Here is a 21,499-nt window from a genome sequence, read left to right as displayed (position 1 = left end):
GAAGAATTAAGATCTGAAAGCCTTAAATGAAATTTTTAGAAATTTGACTAAAAGTAAACCTTATGACAAGGATAAAGAAAATAACAGAAAATAAATGCTAATCAATCTATATGAGCAAACAGATTCTTTTAATATTGGTTATAACTATTGAATATGAACAAACTCACCTAATATTAAACAAAGAGTAATTTATTACTACAATAAATACCAATATTAAAGTTTACTGCTTTTGTAACAATGAGTATAGAATAAATGTTATATTATGACTACCCATAACAGCTTCTACAAAATATTTAATTAGTTGAAGGTGATGAATAGAATAGATTGAATGCAAGTGAAAGAAAACAACTGAAGTGCCTATTTGGTGGAGGAGGTAAAGGCACTGGTCTTTGCCATTACTGTATCTTTGAATCACCTTATAGTGGAGCTTTTCTGAGTATTGAGGAGGCTGCTTCATCAAGTCCTTGATTATCTTACAGCAAAACATGCTACATAGTGATGTCTTTGAATATGGTTCAAAACTGCAATTGGTAGAGAATACCATGACCAGATTGTTGACAGATTCCAGCTACAGAGATCCAATGTTGCCTTAGAAAAACTTCATTGCGTTCCTGCCAGTTTTCATGCCAAACTGAAAGAGCTGTGCAGTTGTTGTTTTTTTACTTTTAAGACCCTAAGTGACCTTGGATCAGGATTTCTAAAAATCTGTATTTTTCCATACATTCCTGCCCATCTGCTGAGATCTTCCTTTGAAGGCCAACTCAGTCACTTTCAGAAATGATATGCATCATGACTAGGAGCAGAGGCTTTTTAACTGTGTCCCCTCAGCTTTGAAATATCCTTCCGTTTGATTTGTTATCCTTCAAGAATCAGGTAAAATGTATCAAATCTCCTAAGCTTTTAGATATATGGTTATTGTTCTGTTACACACCTTGTGATGCTTGATTTTAAACTGCCACTTTTACATATCTAGTTACTTTTATTGACTATGCTGTCTGCTGTTAGTTTTCTATGGAACTTGATCTTGATTACTGTTTTCAATATATTGTCGAAGGCTTTCATGGCCGGAGAACGATGGTTGTTGTGGATTTTCCGGGCTGTATAGCCGTGGTCTTGGCACTGTAGTTCTTGACATTTCGCCAGCAGCTGTGGCTGACATCTTCAGAGGTGTAGCACCGAAAGACAGAGATCTCTCAGTGTCACAGTGTGGAAAAGATGTTGGCAGGTCATTTATATTTAATTTTAATTTAATTTATTATATTTATATTCCGCCCTCCCCGCTTTCGCAGGCTCTGGGCGGATAACAAATACAAACACATATCTACTCAGGAGGGGTGGGGTTGAGCTGAGTGATCCTGTAAGAGTTTCCCAGGGTGTGGAATGCTAATGGAGGGAGGCTTCACTGTATCCTGAGGAGGTTCTTTTGCATATGGATTGGTGCTTGATGTGCTAATCTTCTCTGCAGGGCTGTTGTCGGGTACAGGGTGTTTTGTTAGCCTGGTGTTTTTCAGGACTGGAAACCATGCTCTATTCATTCTTAAAGTCTCTTCTTTCCTGTTGAAATTGTGCTTATGTTTATGAATTTCAATGGCTTTCCTGTGCAGTCTGACAAAGTAGTTGGAAGTGTTGTCAAGTATTTTAGTGTCCTGGAATAGGATACTGTGTCCTGTTTGAGTTAGGCTATGTTCAGCCACTGCTGATTTTTCAGGATGGCCAAGCCTGCAGTGTCTTTCATGTTCTTTTATTCTTGTCTGGATGCTACGCTTTGTGGTCCCGATGTAAACTTGTCCACAGCTGCAGGGTATACAGTATACTCCTGCAGAGGTGAGGGGGTCTGTACTGTCTTTTGCTGAACGTAGCATCTGTTGTATTTTTCTGGTGGGTCTGAATACTGTTTGTAAGCTGTACTTTTTCATAAGCTTTCCCATCTGATCAGTAATTCCTTTGATATATGGCAAAAACACTTTTCCTGTGGGAGACTGTTTTTCCTTAATTGTTTGATTTATCCTTGGTTTACTCGCTCTTCTGATTTCATTTCTGGAGTAGCCATTTGCTTGAAGTGCGTGGTTTAGATGATTAATTTCCTCGTTGAGAAAGTGCGGTTCACATATCCGTCTTGCACGGTCTACTAATGTTTTTATTATGCCTCTTTTCTGTCGAGTGTAGTGATTGGAGTTTTTGTGTAAGTACCGATCCGTGTGAGTTGGTTTCCTGTAGACCTTGTGACCTAACTGAAAGTTTGCTTTGCGGATGACCAAGGTATCTAGAAATGGACGTTTACCCTTGGTTTCTTTCTCCATGGTGAATTGTATGTTCAGGTGGATATTGTTGAGGTGGTTTAAAAATTCCATCAATTCTTCCTCACCATGGCTCCAAATGATAAAGGTATCATCCATGAACCGGAACCAGATTGTAGGTTTGTGGAGTGCTGATTCTAGAGCTGTTTTTTCAAAATGTTCCATGTAGAAGTTTGCTATAACTGGGCTGAGAGGGCTTCCCATGGCCACCCCATCCATCTGTTCATAGAATTCGTTATCCCATTGGAAGTAACTGGTTGTCAGACAATGGTGGAATAAGGCTGTTACATCCTCTGGAAAAATCTGATTAATAAGTGTGATTGTGTCTTTTATCGTAACCTTGGTAAATAGGGATACAACACCAAAACTGACGAGTATGTCCTGTGGATTGAGTTTCAGAGAACTGATTTTGTGGATGACCACAAAGCGTAGCATCCAGACAAGAATAAAAGAACATGAAAGACACTGCAGACTTGGCCATCCTGAAAAATCAGCAGTGGCTGAACATAGCCTAACTCAAACAGGACACAGTATCCTATTCCAGGACACTAAAATACTTGTCAACACTTCCAACTACTTTGTCAGACTGCACAGGGAAGCCATTGAAATTCATAAACATAAGCACAATTTCAACAGGAAAGAAGAGACTTTAAGAATGAATAGAGCATGGTTTCCAGTCCTGAAAAACACCAGGCTAACAAAACACCCTGTATCCGACAACAGCCCTGCAGAGAAGATTAGCACATCAAGCACCAATCCATATGCAAAAGAACCTCCTCAGGATACAGTGAAGCCTCCCTCCATTAGCATTCCACACCCTGGGAAACTCTTACAGGATGACTCAGCTCAACTCCTGAGGAGATATAAATGACCTGCCAACATCTTTTCCACACTGTGACACTGAGAGATCTGTCTTTCGGTGCTACACCTCTGAAGATGCCAGCCACAGCTGCTGGCGAAATGTCAGGAACTACAATGCCAAGACCACGGCTATACAGCCTGGAAAATCCACAACAACCACTGTTTTCAATAGTTTATGCTGCTTTTTGTTTTTTAGTGAACCAAGCTGGCTGGCAGGCAGGATATAAATATCTGGAATAAATCGATATATGACATATACTAGAATGTTTGGTTGCTCATCATGACATACTGGCAAGCATTTGGAAGACAAAATCAATTGCATCCAATCTGACCTAGACACCATTATTTCTGCACTTGAATTTCAGGATGTTATAATAATACAACTGTATTGACTTAGTGACTGAAAGTTACTGCGGCCAGAGATGATGAATATATAGTTTATATTGATATGGACTGTCATGTCTGTGCTCAATCCTTCTTCATCCTGGCTGGGGTATGCATAGGGGGAAATTCGGTTTTCCTGCTTCAGGTTTACCCCACCCCAGCCCCCCAATTAGTCCCTCAGCCCCCCACCCCCACCCCACCCCACTTACCTAGCCGGGAACCAGGAAGACGACCAGCTGGGCAGTGGGGAAGGCCGGAGCCAGCTCCTCTGCCACCTGCGCTGTCTCTTCTGCTGCCGCAGTGGACAGCTAGGCAGTGGGAAAGGCCGGAGCTGGCTCCTCCACCACCCATACCGCCTCCTCCACCGCTGCAGCAGCCAGCAGGGTGGTGGGGAAGGCTAGGATCAGCTGTTTAGTGGGGATCTCCCCACCAAACAGCTGATCCATGGGTTTAAATGCCCCTTTCCGTGTTGCTTCGCAGCAGCATGGAAAGGGGCATTTAAACCCCTGCTGGCTGGATCAGCTGCTTGGCGGGGATCTCTGCAGCCAAGCAGCAGATCTCGAGGTTTAAATGCCCCTTTCCATGCTGCTGCAAAGGGGTATTTAAACTCCTTGACCTGAAGCTTCCCAAAGTGATAAGAATCGCTTTGGGAAGCTTTGATTGCTGGGCCCGATTTGGAAGTCCCGAATCATTGCGAATCAAGTCCAATTTAGGTACATTGGAAACCCAAATTGCACGCCCCTACTTCTAACAAATGACTGTAGCAGATTAACTCACTTAGTCCAGATGGTGGCAAATGCTTCATTACAGATGGATGGTGTTGTCTTGAATATGGTTGTCATGTGTCCCATTTCTAAAAAACTTGCCATGGACACACACAAAATCCAAGCTACCGTAGCAAGGTTGAAAATATCTTCTTTTTGGAAAGGTGCTCAACCAAATGGAGGAAGTGCAACTCCAAACATTGAAAGATGAGACTAATCCAACTTCAGACCTGGTTTGGGAGCATAAACTGTCTTAGTCATCTTGATGGATGATCATTGGTAGAAAACAGAGGAGCATGACTCTTTTGAATCTCCTGGTGGTTTCTGATATCAGCGACCATGATATCTTTCTGAAACAACTTAATGTATAGTTTGGGAGCATTGTTTTTTGAGGGCTTTGGTTGTTCCATGTGGAATACCAGTCGAGGGAGATTGGAACACACTTGTGGTGGTGCGAGCACATGCCAGCTCTCTTGCAGTACTCGCTGGGTTAACAGTCCCAAACAGACTAGGCCCTTGAAGGCTGCTCAGGCTCAATGAGCCTCCCACTTCCAGTTGCACCGCTCCCCTGCCCACTCTCTCCAGAGGATTCTTTTGGTCATGGTGAGTGGCCCTTTTACCCCAGCAAGGGGAAGCTGGCCAGCAGCTGTGGGAGAACATCGTGCAGCCTTGACAACTGCCAGAGTGAGATCCCTGTGAGCTCCTTCCTGGCAGGGCATGATTGGAGGCAGGGATTGGACCACCTCCTTTGCACCCATTTATGTGCAACAGGGTGAGGTAGGCTGGCCCTGTTTGGCAGGGCATCCAATGTCGGCACAGGAGGGTGTCATAAGGCCACAGGTAACATGACTGAGGAAAATGCCCGAACCCATGCAAGGAGGGTCTGGGAACCCAGGCCTCATGAGGTGGCTCAGTGCCCTTAGCAATGCCAGGGGGACATGGGCCCATGACCTGCCTGATCAGTGATAAGGGTTACTCTGTGACCCCAGCCTGCATAAGGGTGCAACTTGGGTGTCCAGAAAAGCTTCCCATCACGGCCTGGCCCTCACCATTCAGAGGCTGCCGTGCCTGCTACTTGTTTGGGCAACTCCCCCCACCCGTGCATGGGGCAGATCCCAGGACAGGTGCCACTTTGGGGCTACTGCATGTGTGCTTGAGAAGAGTCTTTCTGCCCCATGTGCCTGCTCTCCACAGGGGGTGGCATCAGCGAGTGGGGGCCACTGGGGGGGCCACCCGTGGGGTGCGGGGATTGATAGCCCAGTCAGTCCCAGCAGGGACTGCCCCCATGGCACTGAGGCTCCTTCCTGGATGGCTTCCCCCCAGCTATACGCCTCGATGAAGGTTCCGTGACCACAGGGGCATGTAGTCTCTGGCTGCCTGCTCTCTGGCGGGGGGATGAAGGTATCGATAGGCAGCAGAGACTGAAGCGCATGCTTTAGTTGCCCCTTTGCTTGCCACTCGCAGGCCTGTCATGGGGGTGTTGCAGCCATTTGGGGATGCTGAGGGGTTTGCCAGGGGAATGGCAGGATGCATGTTTCTTGCTGTGGCTTCACTGCACCTTGTTTGGCTTGGCTGCTGGCATGGCTCTTCCACAAAGGTCCTTATGGAGTGGACAAGCAGTGCTGTAGGTATGCAGGTGAGTGGGTGCCGGTGGCATGGCTGGCCCCAGGACTGCACTGTAAAATCTGTAAACAATCTGAGGCCTGCATACATACTGGACTGGCTGTTCCCATATGAGCAGTTTAACAATTGAGATCAGCATCAGAGGATCCTGTTCCTGTCCTCAGAACTGAGGTGGGATGCCAGGGAGGACAGCCCTTCTCTATTGTGGAACCTCAGCTGCGGAACACTATATTATGGTCAGCCTGATGCATTTTCAATGCCAAATTTAAATAGTTTGTTTTTCCCCCCTCAGGCTTAAAAAATTCTTCCTTTAATGCTATTTATGGAACAGCTTAACTGCATGTTTGTCTAGTTGAAACTTGCTGAGATATAAAATTACATTAAATAAGTAAATAAATTTTGTATTCATGCTCAGATATCTACATACAAAACACAGGAGTATCTTAGCAAGCATAAAAGTTATGCATGTATATAAAATACATCTTTTCCCTTCAAGATCTTCATTTCCTTTCATACGTTCACACATGTAAAATGAAGGATCAACTGTCTCTCCTTGCTACTTTATGTACATTATTCAGATTCTTCCTACTTTCATCAGCAATTTCAAGTAGTTCACAGTCACTAAAGATCGAATGCTTACTCTTCTGAGTGGACCTTGCTTTCATCTGCATTCTCCATTGTAATATAAAATACTTGTGTCCTCGGAAAATGAGCCTTCTTTTTATAACGACTTCCCCCTGCCCTACACAACCCTTCTGTTGTTTCTAGCTTTAGGGGTCTTGCTCTCTCTCTGTCTAAACCAATGGAACACTTCATATGTCTAACAAAATGGGCTCTAGCTCAAAAATAAATATGTTAGTTTTTATTTTGCTACAAGATCCTTTGCTATTTTGGCTGCAAAAGATTAGCACAGCTTCCCCTTTGGAGCTTGCCTTTTAAAGAGGAACCAATGACAAGTCCTTTATACACAGAACACATGTAATTTGAACTCTGATATTTGTAGCAACACTTGATTGTGTGTGTGTTACATGCCGTCAAGTCACCTCCGACCTATGGCGAACCTATGAAGAAAAGACCTCCAAAATATTCCATTATTAACAAGCTTGCTCAGATCCTGCAAACTGGAGGACGTGGCTTCTTTTATTGAGTTAATCCATCTCGTTTTAGGTCTTCCTCTTTTTCTACTGCCTTCCACTTTTCCTAGCATTATTGACTTTTCCAGAGAATCTTGACTTCTCATGAAGTGACCAAAGTATGATAGCCTTAGTTTTGTCATTTTAGCTTCTAGGGAGAATTCAGGCTTGATTTGATCTAGTACCCCCTTATTTGTCTTTTTGGCTGTCCATGGTATCCGCAAAACTCTCCTCCAGTACAACATTTCAAATGAATCAATTTTCTTCCTGTCAGCTTTCTTCACCGTCCAACTTTCACATCCATACATAGTAATGGGGAATACCATAGTTTGGACTATCTTGATCTTGGTTCCCAGAGACATCTTTATCTTTAAGGATCTTTTCTAACTCCCTCACAGCTGCTCTTCCAAGGCTTAATCTTCTTCTGACTTTTTCATTGCAGTCTCCCTTTTGGTTGATGATTGAACCAAGGAATGGAAAGTCTTGAACAATTTTGATTTTCTCATTGTCAACTTTAAAATTGCGTAATTACTTTTGCCTTCTTGATATTCAGCTGTAATCCTGCTTTGGCGCTTTCTCCTTTAACCTTCCTCAGTAGCTGTTTCAAGTCTTCACTATTTTCTGCCAATAACGTGGTGTCATCTGCATATCTCAAATTGTTAAATGTTCCTTCCACCAATTTTCACTCCACCTTCTTCTAGATCTAATTCAGCTTTCCTTATGATATACTCTGCATAGTTGAACAGAAAGGGAGATAATATTCATCCGTATCTGACACCCTTGTCAATTGGAAATGATTCTGTTTCCCCATACTCTGTCCCTCTTGTCCAGAGTACAGGTTGTGCATCAAAAAAAATCAAATGTTGTGGCACCCCCATTTCTTCTTTTCATTTCGTAGCTTTCCATGATCCACACAGTCAAAAGCTTTGCTGTAATCTATCAAATACAGCGTGATTTTCAGCAATATAGGGAAACTAAGAAATGTATGAAGCAACTGTTTCTTGTGTGCAAATTATCTGCATTAAGTTAATGCTGATGTGTAGATAGGCTATTAAGGAAAATTCTCCATATAAAAACATTATTTTAGAATGCTATATAAAAAAAATGAAATTCAAGATTAACAATATGCTCTCTCTGTTCTCAAAAGACCTGTGATGGACAGACTGATTCCATCTCCGCTTCTCTTCAGAAACAGCTAGTGAGAACAGGCAAAATGCTAGGCCAGTAACTACTGGAGTCCCTTGGAAGGGAGTAACTGAGGGAGAAGGTTTTGGAAGCTGCTATGGGAGGCAGCAGAGATATAGCTGGCTATTAATACCTGTTCTGATATACTGAAACATTCTCTGTTTAATCACAATACATACATGTTTTGAAAACATTCCCTCCAATGTTCTATCTTATAAATAAAAGTTATTTTTTGCTTCTGGTTTAACCCTGGCTAACTTGAAGTTGTTGACTGAGTGGAAATAAGGCCACACACACACACAAACCTCAAACACTCTGGTCACGACAAATGGGTCAAGTTTAATTAAATGATTGCAGCAGGGAATAGATAATAATAACAACATTCGATTTATATACTGCCCTTCAGAACAACTTAACACCCATTCAGAGCGGTTTACAAAATATGTTATCATCCCTGCAACAATCACCCTTTGAGGTGGGTGGGGCTGAGAGAGCTCTGGAAGAGCTGTGAATGACCCTTGGTCATCAAGCTGTCTTCAAATGGAGGAGTGGGGAATTAAACCTGGTTCTCCAGATTAGAGTCCTGCTGCTCTTAACCACTATACCAAACTGGCTATCTGAAGGAACACTGAGTTCCCTCTCCCCAATAGTCCTAGGCAGTAGCTGGGTGAAGTAGATATTGGGAGCTGGCTGCCTATCTGGCGAAGCCTCTAGAAGAAGAGAAAGAGGACTCTGTGTATTTGGGCCAGGGCTCTCTGCCTGGTAAACAGAGATTGAACAGTGGCATATTGTGATGGCCTTTAACTGTCTATGAAGCCCCAAACCTGGAAAGAGAGGTTTATGGTGGGTGGCGGTGTGTAAGGGAGTCACAGATTTCTCATAAATATGACCCTTATGCTCACTGTCAGATCATTGTTTTGTGAGCCACTAACTTTTATACCTTTTTACCAGGGACCTACTATGATCCAATATTACTAAGCAGCATACCTTTCCATTTGGGTAGAAGACAAAAATTAAGGCATTGGTTTTTTGTTTATTTTAATTATACTGGAGAAGCATTTGACATGTGCAGGTTTTTATTACAAAGCATGATAATCTTGATCCAAATTATAGTATGAGTATGCCACAAAATGCAAGTGTAAACTTGGACTTAAAAAAGGGGTTGGGGACAAGGGTCTCAGACTGATTTGTACATTGCAGATACACAGATAGACCTTAGGCCAGAGCAGACATGAACCAAATCAAAGTTCGTCAGGAACCAGGCCAGTTCATGGTTCGTTTTTCCTTTCATCACTGCAGACAGCCTAGCACCATCAATCAATTTCCTAGGCAACCAGAGATGGGCTTTCTGCAGTAGAGGTGTTCACTCGGCAGCCTTCAGCTGATAGGAGGTGTTTGAAAGCAACAACACTTTTCTTGCCTGCAAGAAAAGTATTGCTGCTTTCAAAGGGCTTGCTGCTTTTTTCTGCTGACAGGAGGGGCATCCCCCTCCCATCAGCTGAGGTCCTTTTTGCACTGGAACTTATTGTTTGCTTCCCATGTTTGCAGGAGTTTGCTTATTCCCTGCTGGCTTTAAAAGGCAGGAAAGGGTTAAGTGGCTGGTCTTTCCCTTCCTCCTTTGGGGCATGCACGCACTCTCTTTTTTTTCCAACGGCAAGAAAGGGTTGGAATGTTGTAACATTGTAACATAGTAATGTTACTGCGCATTCCTCCTGGCTTTAAAAGCCAGGAAAGGATGAAATGGCTCCTTTTCCCTCCCTCCCAGGCATGTTTCAGGCTTTGAAAAAGAGGGGGGAAACCAAGTGTTTTGCACAGTCCTTTGGAAACAAAGTGGCAGGGAAGCTCTTGCTTCATCCCCTCCCAGCTTCCCAGCTACTTTGTTTTAGTCTCAAGAGCACCCAACCAATTCTATTTATGCTCTGTTATGTAAGCACACTAATAATAAATAGGGATGCATATGCTATCTACATCCGATACACTCAACAGATTTTATGGATGAGCAGTGCAACGAGTGTTCAGCTTTGAAGGAACAAAGTGGGGGTGCAGAAGAAAGAATCACCCATTGTCTTGCCTCAAGAGGAAATACATTCAGTGCTTGCACACCATTCCATGCTTTCCAGTATTCTCAGATGTGGGAGACAATATACGTAACTTTGATTAGTCAGTAGTAAGATACCAGTAAAAAAAAATTCAAACCTTTTATTCTATACACTTCTCAATGTACAAAGTACCTTAACAACAGGATTTGAGTCTGGTGGCACCTTAGAGACCAACAAGATTTTTAGGGTTTGAGAATCTGAGCTCCCTTCTTCAGATACAAGCAGGAATAGATATGCCTGAGTCTTTATATCCCAGCTGAAGGTAGGTGGAGTATTACAAGGGAGGGCACCAGGATGCGAAGGTACAAAGCAGCTAGTTTAGATAGATGGGCATAGTGAAAAAAGATATCAGGATGTAAAGGTGGTTTAACAAGTGTTTCATTTTAAATCATATATACGTATGTAAAATATGAATGATGCAAATTATCTGACCAAATTATCCAAGTGTTTGACAATATCTAAATGTTTTGATGAGTCAGATTGGTCACATTATGTCATAGACAAAACTGAGAATTAATTGATCAATATTTGAAGCCACCAATCCTGTTTATTCTCTGACATTCATCTCTTCCTTTTTAATATCACTTGCAAGTACAAAAATTTTGCACAACTATTACAATTATTTCCTAAAACTAAATATTTTACTTTGATATAAAATCACAGGACCATATTATACCATACAACAATAGCAATTGAGGGTGGCAGGTTTGGTAGGAGATTCAAAAAATTAAGGAACATAATCATAGGAAGAACTTATTAAAATGATTGGGTTGTGCCAATGTTTTCCTTTTGGTAAATGAGAAAATTTCCATCAAATGAAGGGGGAAGAGTTCAAAGGAGGATTTCTCAATTAGGTTAAAACGAGGAAGACTGCAGATCGCAGTTTACCCATACAAAGCAAACAGAAAGCATGCATGGTTGGGATCAGAATCATGTTGAGAGTAGGATTGTCAGGGACCTGGAGTTCCTCGACGGGGGATCCCCCAATCCCCTGGACTCTCCCAGCAGGGGTATGGGAGCCGGTACTTACCGTGGCTTTCTTCTTTGCATGTGTGCACTTCTGGGTCACGTGATGATGTCATCACGTGGGGAGTGACATCATCATGCGGGGTCAGAGGGTGCCCTAGGTCAAAGGGGGTCCTTGTCTTTGCCACCACCATGGCTTGCTCTCGTTTGGCGCACAGGGGCCACGGTGGCGAGAGCGGGCGGCAGCAAGAGCGGGTGGTGTCAGTGAGAATGCCCTGCTCTTGTCACCACCGCCCACTCTCACTGCTGCCACTCGCTCTCACCGCTGCCGCTGCCCGCTCTTGTGGTGCGGGAGCGCACCCCCCACCCAGGGAGGGGGCACCCCAGGGAGCGCCCCCCACCAGCCAAGTAAGTGGGCACAGGAGGAAAGGGTGGGATCGGGGGATTCTCCGCCCTGGGCGGGAGAATGGCAACCCTAGTTGAGAGGGGTTTTACACTTCAGTTCCCACAAAGAGTTTCTCTAATTGAATCCAGCCTTATAGTGTAATTAACACTTTAAGGGGGTTGATCCTCATCTTTTTTCCCCTTTAAAGTGCTAATAAAAACATGTGGAACTTGTTTTGATTTGCAAAACCACCTAGGGTTTGAAGGGTTAAATCCCCACTTCCCTCCTACCTGGCTGTTATTCCAAGTAGGGTCATGCATGACTGCAATTTACTTTTTACCCCTGAACAGAGACCTATAATCTTTGCCATCTCTATTTTGGCTGGCTGACTTTTTGCACCAAAACAATCACTTCAAACAATATTTATTGCTATATCATCACACCATCATAAGCCTTTGCATTGAATCAGCACAGCAGGACTGTTACAGTAGTATTGCAGGAAGATATGGCTACAGGAGTGCTAAAAATCAGGTGTAACCTATGTAATTTTATTTCTTCAGTTTACAAATATATCTCTTGAACATGCTTATAAAGAGATGCCACATACTCTCAATTATGAAGAAATGCAGATTTAATTTTGAAAATTACAAGTTCGACATATGGTACCTCAAGTACCAACAAATCAACTTACTGTTTTGAGACTGTTCGTTGTTTTCAACAACTGTACTTGAAATGTGAGTAGATAAGAAAACTAGGATTTCCACATTTAATTTTTAGTAATATAAATAACTGCTTAATAATACAGTTCGCTTCTTGTTTGTTTTTCAACCAATTAACAATAAATTAATGTACATATTTCTACTAATGAATTTCTGAAGGGCTTGCTGTAGTATGTTAGCTGTGTAATTGCTCCTAAAGGTTTTAATTATAATGCCCTGAACTCTTTTCAGTGAGCCTTTAGGCTGGGCTTTGGGACAAATATGATTTCAGTCACTGCATCCAAATGGTTAAGGAGAATGCATTCTTGCTACTTCTATTCTATCTTTTGGCTGCTTTTTGACACCATGGACTAATGAAGCATCTGAGGGAGGTGTAAATTTGGGTGGAGCAGCATTCAAATGGTTCAGAGATTTTAATAGACCATGCTTAGAAGGGCATAGTAGGAGAAGTCCTCGAAAGACAATAGAGAGGAATGACAAATCAGATCCATGGGATCTGCAGAGGGGAGCAGGGAGCGGGGACTTACATATGGTTTGGTTCTTTTCTTCTTGTTTAATATCTGAGAGACTCATGAACAAGATCATGCAGTTTTAGAATGGGGTATTATCAATAAGCAGATGATACAGTGCAATCCTAAGCAGAGTTACTCCTGCCTAAGCCACTGATTTCAATAGGTTTATACTGGAGTAACTTTGCTTAGGATTGCACAGTCATTTGTATATTATCTTAATTAAATAGCCACAAGCTGAGCCAGTGGCTGAAGGCAGAGGTTAAGGAGCTGAGGAAGAATAAGTTGAATCCAAATGAGATATAAGCAATGTTTCAGTAGTAAGCAGTCTGTATTGAATAGAATAATTTTGAATATAATTTAAAATAATTGAATAGAATAATTTTCTCCAGTATTAATGAAGAGCAGTTTTAATTGAAAGATTTAGTTAAAAACTTGGGAGTTCTATTAGATCTAGGCCTTCTGTAGAAAATACTGACAAATACGGTAGAAAATGCTTTTATTTTGGAAGTTATCTTAATTTTTAGTTATCCTAATTAGAGATGGACACGATCCAAAATAAATTAATGATCCAGCTGAGCGTGGATTGGTGCCGGCGACGATCCCCAATAAACGATCCACACCAATCATCTCCTGATCCTGATCCATGGATCGTGAATCATGGAGGCCAAAGCGGGGTGCCGCTGCTATTCCCAGCTATGTGGGAAGGTGAGTGGTGGCGGCGGCCGCCGGGCCCGGTGGGCACGGGGAGACGGTGACGAGCTGCCTCCCCTCAGGGGGGGGGGGTCTGGCCTGTGTTTGGCCGTCAGAGCTGCCTATCAGGGTTTGCACGGATGAGACTGGAGTGCCCATGGCTTCAGAACACTCCCTTCCCCCTCCCTCCCCTGGCTGTCTTCTCCCAACTGGTGACTGCTTTGCTGCTTCGTGGTTGGAAGGAAGCCCTGCTGATCAAGGAAAGCTGGGCTTCCATTCGTGTTTCCAGGGCGACAGAAGGAGGGCAAACACAGCTCAGGCATTCCCCTGGCTCTGTTGCCAGGGGAATAGATTGCTGGCGCCTGAGTGTCTGGCTTCCCGATCCGAGCACGATCGCCCCGATCAAGCCCCGATCAAGCCCCCCCCCCCGATCGCTGGATCGTTGGCTGTGGCCGAGCACAATCCGCCGGGTCCCAATCGGGATCACCATTATCGTGGGTTTTCTTCGATCATAATGCGGATCATGCCCATCTCTAATCCTAATCCATTATCCTGTACTGTAACGTATGGGGCTGCCCCTGAACAGGACTTGGAAACTACTGCTGGTGAGAAATGTGATGACTCATTTGTTGACAGTGGCTTCTGTGACAAATGTATGCATGTGTGGCATGTGGACAGAGCAGATAACAACCAATTAGGTCCAATGGATGGCTGAAGAAGCCAGATGGAAGGGGGAATGAAAAAAGAAAAATCTGTCACACTGTCAGTTTGGTTCAGATGAGGTTGTGACTTCAGAGGATTACGCTGAAAATCCTTTTTAGGAGACTTGGGATGTCTCAGAATTTGTCTTAATAGGCTTAATTGGTGAATGTTTGGAGATAGGTTTTATGCTTACGGAGGGGTAGGTTGATCATTCTTTCTAAGGAGCCCTTTTAGGTCTCTGAATCTGACTTTTGTGGGAAAGCAGGCTGAAAATAGAGAATACTTGAGAGAGCAGAACCCAGTTTCTGAGGGAAATGGACTAAAGATTTGAGGTATCTTGAAGGAGCTCTATAAGAATCTTAAGGTTGAAGGAAAATCAATGTTCACCTTAAGAATAAAAAGCTTGGCTGTTTACTGTGCTGTGAGCACAGCAAAAGTTGGTGTGTTATTTGTAAATAGTTTTGAGCCTCTTTATTGAATATCCTTATTTCTCCTATTCCTAGTAGGAAATAAATTATTTTTATCCTGTTTCCCTGATGTCTCATATAAAATAACTACATTTAGAAGGATTTGAGTTCAGTCAAGGGGAGGTTAGGGTAGGGATCGCTCTGATGGGACTACACAGCACACTGCCTTGATTAAATGGCATTTAAAACCCTGACTTCACAGCTGCCCATTAGAATCATATTAAGCTGGTCCCAAGGTCTTTTCATTGGCTGCCTATCTGTTTCCATATGCAGTTCAAGGTGTTGGTGCTTGCCCTTAAAGTCCACCATAACCTGCAGCCTACATCTCTCCCAATATCCACATGGCAACTGAACTACTCACAACAGGATCTCCTAGCAGTCGCACCATTGTAAAGCATATGATCAGCTATGGGTCAGTACTTTTCAATTGCTGCTCTGTTAGCAATTAACAGAAACCTGTTTTAAATTACATTAATTTAAACTCTAAAAAATAAGGGTTTTTTCTTCAAGGATGCTTGTAATTGCTGACTCAATTCTAAACTTCCTAACTGCTCCAATTCTAAACCTAGCTGATCAGAATTTGCCCAAAGTACAAAATACCTCTCATGATTTTAGAATTTTCAATAAAAAATGAAATATAAAATGAAAAACTAGGACAGGATATCAATCAATAATTTGTTAACAATTAACAGCTTCTGTACAACTATTTCACGTTTGTTCAGTCCGATTGGAATGTATGACAGGGCTCACCAGAACTCATTTTACAGCTGCTTTAAAGAGCAAGATGAATCCCAGAAAATTTTGAAGAGCACCTCTATATACATGTGGGTACTGGGTTATCTCTTTTCATTAGCTATTTTAATGATGTATTTTAATGATTTCAAAAGATTATTATTTTTGCATTGTATTTTTATTGTTACTTGCCTTGGGTCATGTCCATGTCAGGATAATGTGGGGAACAAAAATACCTTAAATAAATAGAGGTCTTTGAGTTCCAATTGACTTCCTGAGGGAAAATAGCTCTCACCACCCAAACAATATTTTGAAATCCAGCTTGTAGTTCATGCTGCTGAGTCAGTGGATAGGCACAGATTTCAGAGACTAAGAACAAACATAAGACCACAACGAACGGCCTTGTGCTAATGCAAAGACCTGCACCAGTGGCAACAAACCCATATTTTGCACAATGCAGATCTCCTGCTACTGAATTGTCACAAGGGAATCTGTATCTTTTATTGGTCTCATATGACAAAGGAGTGGAAATATAGTCTATATGGCTGAACTTGCTAGGGAAAACCACTGTCAGAGCAACCCAGTATCAGAGGCAAGACACTTTTCACAAATAGGACTACAGTGCCCAACTTATATTTTAGAGTAAGGGTTACAGACTAGTATAAAAGTCTGTACTAGACACTTTCACTCCTGAATTCATGTGTTGCTTTACCTATCAAATTCAGCACCAAACTAATTCTGTGGGAGATCTATAATTTTTTAGATCTTCAAAGCAGCCAGGGCGAGAATATAGGGGCCCAAACTGTATTGGGATTGTGGACCTGGGGAGCATGGTTAACTGTTTCCCTCTGCATTATTTTCCCAAATTAAATCACCACTCAATCCCCTGTTATTAGGCATAGTGCAGAAGACCTCTCTTTCCTCTCCCATTCATCCAATAGATAGTTTCAAGAGAGCAATTTAGTTGAGAGAAACAACTCAGACTGAAAGGGCATCATGCCTCTTTTACCGCTGTCCCACCTCAGTTTGGAGGTATTATGAGGTTGCTTTGAAGCTTTAAAAAATTAGGACATCCAATCACAGATCTCTAGAACAATATGTAATGTGGATGTAAACTCTACAGCAAATATTGAACAGACATTCTTGATCTTCTCTTTGAAGTTAACTTTTAGGACATTTATTTCAATACTTCACAACAACATAAAATATAAATGAAGAGTCTTTTATGCATTCATGTAATACAGTATTATTTTTAATATGAGAAAAATAAATGGTAGATATTTTTCCTTAATAGTCACATTGAGATCCAGAGACATGGAAATAAAATTCCAGTCCAGGAAACTGTAGAAATTACATTTGCTAGTAAAGGAGGAGGAGGAGGAGGAAGAGGAAGGGACAGAATAAGTGGAGTCCAGTACCAATCCCTAATTATGGGTTTAGAGTTAAGAATGAACTCAGCTTTAGTCACAATTGTATGTTTTTGTAATGTTTGTTTTCATAATTAAGGAGACAGATTTTGAAACTACTGGAAAAGTTGATAAAAGACTTAGAGATGTAATAAACACTAGATATGACAAAAGCTGTATTGATACCATAGCCTAGAGTATGTTGTATTGTTGTTCACTATGAATGTTTTGGCTTTTGCTTACAGTTTTACAATCTTACAAGCCTTCTCAATTCAAATGGGTAAAAGCCTGAAAGAAGACATAATCCTTCCTTAAAGGGACACTGTCAAGTATTTGTATTAAGCACAGGATTTATTTTACCTTTATCATTGCAAACCAATGCACTTTAGGAATCTGTGCCTTACTTACAGTACTTACTTGTTTGTGATCCCTGTCATCAATGATGTCAGCACAGTTCTGTGAAGAGGGCATACTAAATAACGTGTGGTCCTTCTGCTGGCTGGCTGGCTGGCTCTGCAGCAGCAGAATAAAAATACCGTGTACAGTCATGCAAAACAGTGGCTATTGCTCTTAAAAGTTTTCTTGGGAAGCAGTGGTGGATTCCAGCAGAGAAAATAAGAACATTCTGATGGAGTAGATTCTAATACTAAAAATTAGTCATAATTAGGGCATAAACTACTTGACAGTATCCCTTTAATTTGTCATGATTTTTGAGACACAAAAAAAGAAATGTGGAAGAGACACTTCAAAGCATCTAGTACATGATTTATTGAGATCATGTTTATTTCCATGACTGATTAAGGATAGATCTTTACAAGAGACACAGAGCTTCTGCCATTATATGCAGCTTTCCCTTTCTTTCTTGCGATATCTTAGTTAACTGCCTTGCCTACACATGATGACACTATTGATTGTCAATGGCAAGAGTGGAGCAAAGATAATGTGTGAAGACATCACATAACATCATGTGTTGGGTTGAATTAGACATTGTAAGGGAGGGAAAAGGGGAAAACATGGATCTGTCACAGTTCCATGTTTCTTGGAACACCAGCTTCTGCCCTAGGTGTCTTTAATACACATTACTTCATTGGATGTTTAGTACACACCTTATTTTGCTCTCCCACTAAAGGATCTCAACCCCCCCAACACTACCTTGTAGTACTGTAACATCTCACAGCAATAATCCAAGGATGACAAATGTAACCAGTAACATAATCCAATGAGGAAGCTAAACAAAAGCATTATTAGTTGTTGTTTAATGGCTAGCAATATAATGTTTATGTATGAACTTAAGTGAGAAGCAGCTTTTGATTTTATTTTTTTTCTTCTTGGTGTCTAAATATTATTTTACACTACATATTTTGCAGCTGTTGTGAGGTCTTGTAGCAATTTTCATTACACTTGCAGCTTAATGAGAAACAGATTCTGTAAGCTAATTTATGGTTAATATTGCAAAAGAGGAGGAAGTTATTAGAAAGGGGTTCACTAGGGAACTGTATGCATGCAATTGCAATATAATGGATGTGGATATATATGCAAAAAGCAGCTGGACATTAGCATGTTTGTGTGTATACAAGGTTTTAAAATAAAGTGAAAAACCTATTGAATGCTTCACAAAAAGGAGCTTGGCTCACTAAAATATAACATGTGGAATATGAGTTCTAAAAGAAGACAGAATTTAACATACAGCACATGGATTCTAAAAATATGATTTATAATAGATGAAAGTTAGTCTAGTCTACCTCATCAAACTGATACGATTAAAATATAATGGATACAAAATGTTTATATTAATATAGAAAAATTATGTAAAAAGTGAAATAATAGACATGTCTACTCATTTCAGCCCTGAGAGCATGACCCTATTTAAGATTAGGAATTGTCTTTCCTGAGACACTCCGATTCTTATCAAATCACAAACTGCTCAGGATTCCAGAACTTTCCTAGAGTTGCCTACAGTGCTCAGGCCCCTTAAATATTTGCTCAGCTCTGTGAGCTATGATTCATGTCCAGAGCATGGGCAAAAAAATAGATACACTGTGAAAATATATTTTATGCAAACCTAGAAACTTGTTTTAAATTACATCAATTTAAACTCTAAAAAATAAGGGTTTTTTCTTCAAGGATGCTTGTAATTGCTGACTCAATTCTAAACCTCCTAACTGTTCCAATTCTAAACCTAGCTGATCAGAATTTGCCCAAAGTACAAAATACCTCTCGGATTTTAGAATTTTCAATAAAAAATGAAATACAAAATGAAAAATTAGGACAGGATATCAATCAATAATTTGTTACAATTAACAGCTTCTGTACAACTATTTTGCGTTTGTTCAGTCAGATTTGAATGTATGACAAGGCTCACCAGAACTCATTTTACAGCTGCTTTAAAGAGCAAGATGAATCCCAGAAAATTTTGAAGAGCACCTCTATCTACACGTACCATGCTGTTCTCTCAGCTCTAAATAGCCAGCATTACTGGAAGAGATTCCAAACCATAAAAATTAAAATTTACGCTTAGGAAATATTCCCAATGTCCTCCTACACAAGGGATGAAAGTCATTCAAATTTCTGCCCACTCCCTGTCCTTAGTGTTATAGCTTTTGTTGCATCTGTTTGCAATTGAATGAAGATAACAGTAGAAATTATAAATAGTGTCTGTAGACTGTATTACTGTGTCCTGTCATTGCCATAAGTATACTCTCCTTGGGTAGTTCTCTGCATCATTTAATATATCTGAATCTGCCTATGTTTTGTTTCAACATTGTTTTTCAGTTCTATATTGGATTGCTGTTGTTCAAATTCCTACAATTCTTACCCTATTGTATTGCTTATTAAATGCCCCAGTCATTGATCATATTGACTTATACTGTGTAATCTACCTTGAGTCTCAGTGAGGAAGGTGGACAATTAATAATGTAAATAAATAAATAAATAGAATTATTTTATGCTTGTGTTAAAGATATGCTTAATATCTCAGTCTGTTCATTTTCAAAACTTCCATCAAAGTTAGATGGAAGTTAGTCCCATAAGTGCACATATCTGTAACCCTCAGATTCAGAGATCCCAGGAAAAGCATACCAGTTTGTTGTAAAGCAGAAAAAGATAACAAATAGGATAACACACTGAAACTCCTTCAAAACTATTGTCTTTGCATACTGCAATACATTATTTTAAGATCTTAATATTTTGCATACAGGTAGTTTTGAAGGATCTGTTATTTTGTGGTTATTTTTATGTTGCAACTCATGAGTTGACTTTTTGCAGAACCCTTGATTCTTGGACGTATAGAAGTAGATGACCATGGACTTCCTCTTTGTCCATGGAAACCCTAAAAATGGATAATTCTTTTTTTAATTTTTGGGTTCTCCTCCTTGAAGTTACAGAAGTTCAACAAAATATCATCAAAGCAAAACTCATGGATTAAAGAAGTGAGAAATCATAACTGGAACAAAGCTTGAGGAATCCTTGCATCCATAGCCAGAATACTAAATAGCAATGAAGTTGAGAATTGGTGCAAAATAGAAAGTTGACAGGGGAATGGGTATGTATCCAACTTCATTAAAAAATACATGCAATATTTGAGAATTGGGTACTAAACTTCAAATAAAAGGTTGAAAACTGTAAGCTTTGGTATTCTAATAAATGATCAGTTGTTCTTGTGCACTGCAATGTATCCCTATCCATTAATAAATTACAAATATTTTCACTGAGATGAATACAAATTAAGTAATGAGGCTGCCCCCTACATGGTTTTGTTGGAAACAATTGTAAATGGTGTAGGCCAATACTTCAGTAAAAACACAAAATATTGAACCAATTTTGGGGGGTGTTCGCCAGTCTGGGAGCAATTATATTCATGCTAGTGAGTCTATACAACTACATTAATGTTGGTTTAAAATGTACTACTCTCTGTGTTAAAATATCTACCTGATTGAATGGCAAGTATATTAGGAATTTTTTTAAAGCCTCCTTAATTGTGAATATACAGTCTGATCATGTTGTAGCTCTAGACACAAGCAACTATTTACATGAAACAAAAGTAGTTCTGAGAGGGAACATTAATTGTTGCCCTGCATAAAAGATGTGTAACAATTAAATTGGAATTGAATTAGCATCATAATGCAGACAGATTTCCAATGGCTCCAGAAGCCCTACCATAACCCCGCTATGACAAAGGAGCATGATGAAATGTCCTAGAAATACACATAATCAACATAAATATGCTATAACGAACATGATACAAGGTAGTGAATCATCATAAAAATATACTGTTCATAAAAATATAAACACAAGATAAAAACACAATTAGTGACAAATTACAGTATTTAGACAAATTGTTAATGGAAAATATAGTGTTAGTACCAAAAAAAAATCATATTTTGTGAGTTTTACAGTGAAATCCTAAAAAGAGTTACTCCAGTCTAATCTCATGGGCTTAGAATAGAGTAACTCTGCTTAGATTTCACTGACTTAGAAGCCTAACCAAAGGGAAAAAATATAGTGATTAATGGATGTTAATGTAAAAAGCTTGTTTGTAGTTTGAAAATGAGTCAGTAACATAGAGAGGATACTAT

General features: G+C 40.6%; 1 protein-coding gene across 1 annotated transcript in view; it reads right to left on the bottom strand.

Moving 5' to 3' along the window:
- Positions 1-21,499, bottom strand: part of RYR2 (ryanodine receptor 2) — a 720,715-nt gene that overhangs the window by 359,082 nt on the left and 340,134 nt on the right. The gene's annotated exons all lie outside the window — the stretch shown is intronic.

This window comes from Eublepharis macularius, chromosome 1, assembly GCF_028583425.1.
Source record: "Eublepharis macularius isolate TG4126 chromosome 1, MPM_Emac_v1.0, whole genome shotgun sequence".
Taxonomy (NCBI): domain Eukaryota; kingdom Metazoa; phylum Chordata; class Lepidosauria; order Squamata; family Eublepharidae; genus Eublepharis; species Eublepharis macularius.
Note: the sequence above shows the minus strand (reverse complement) of the source record. Positions and strands in the feature narration are given on the sequence as shown.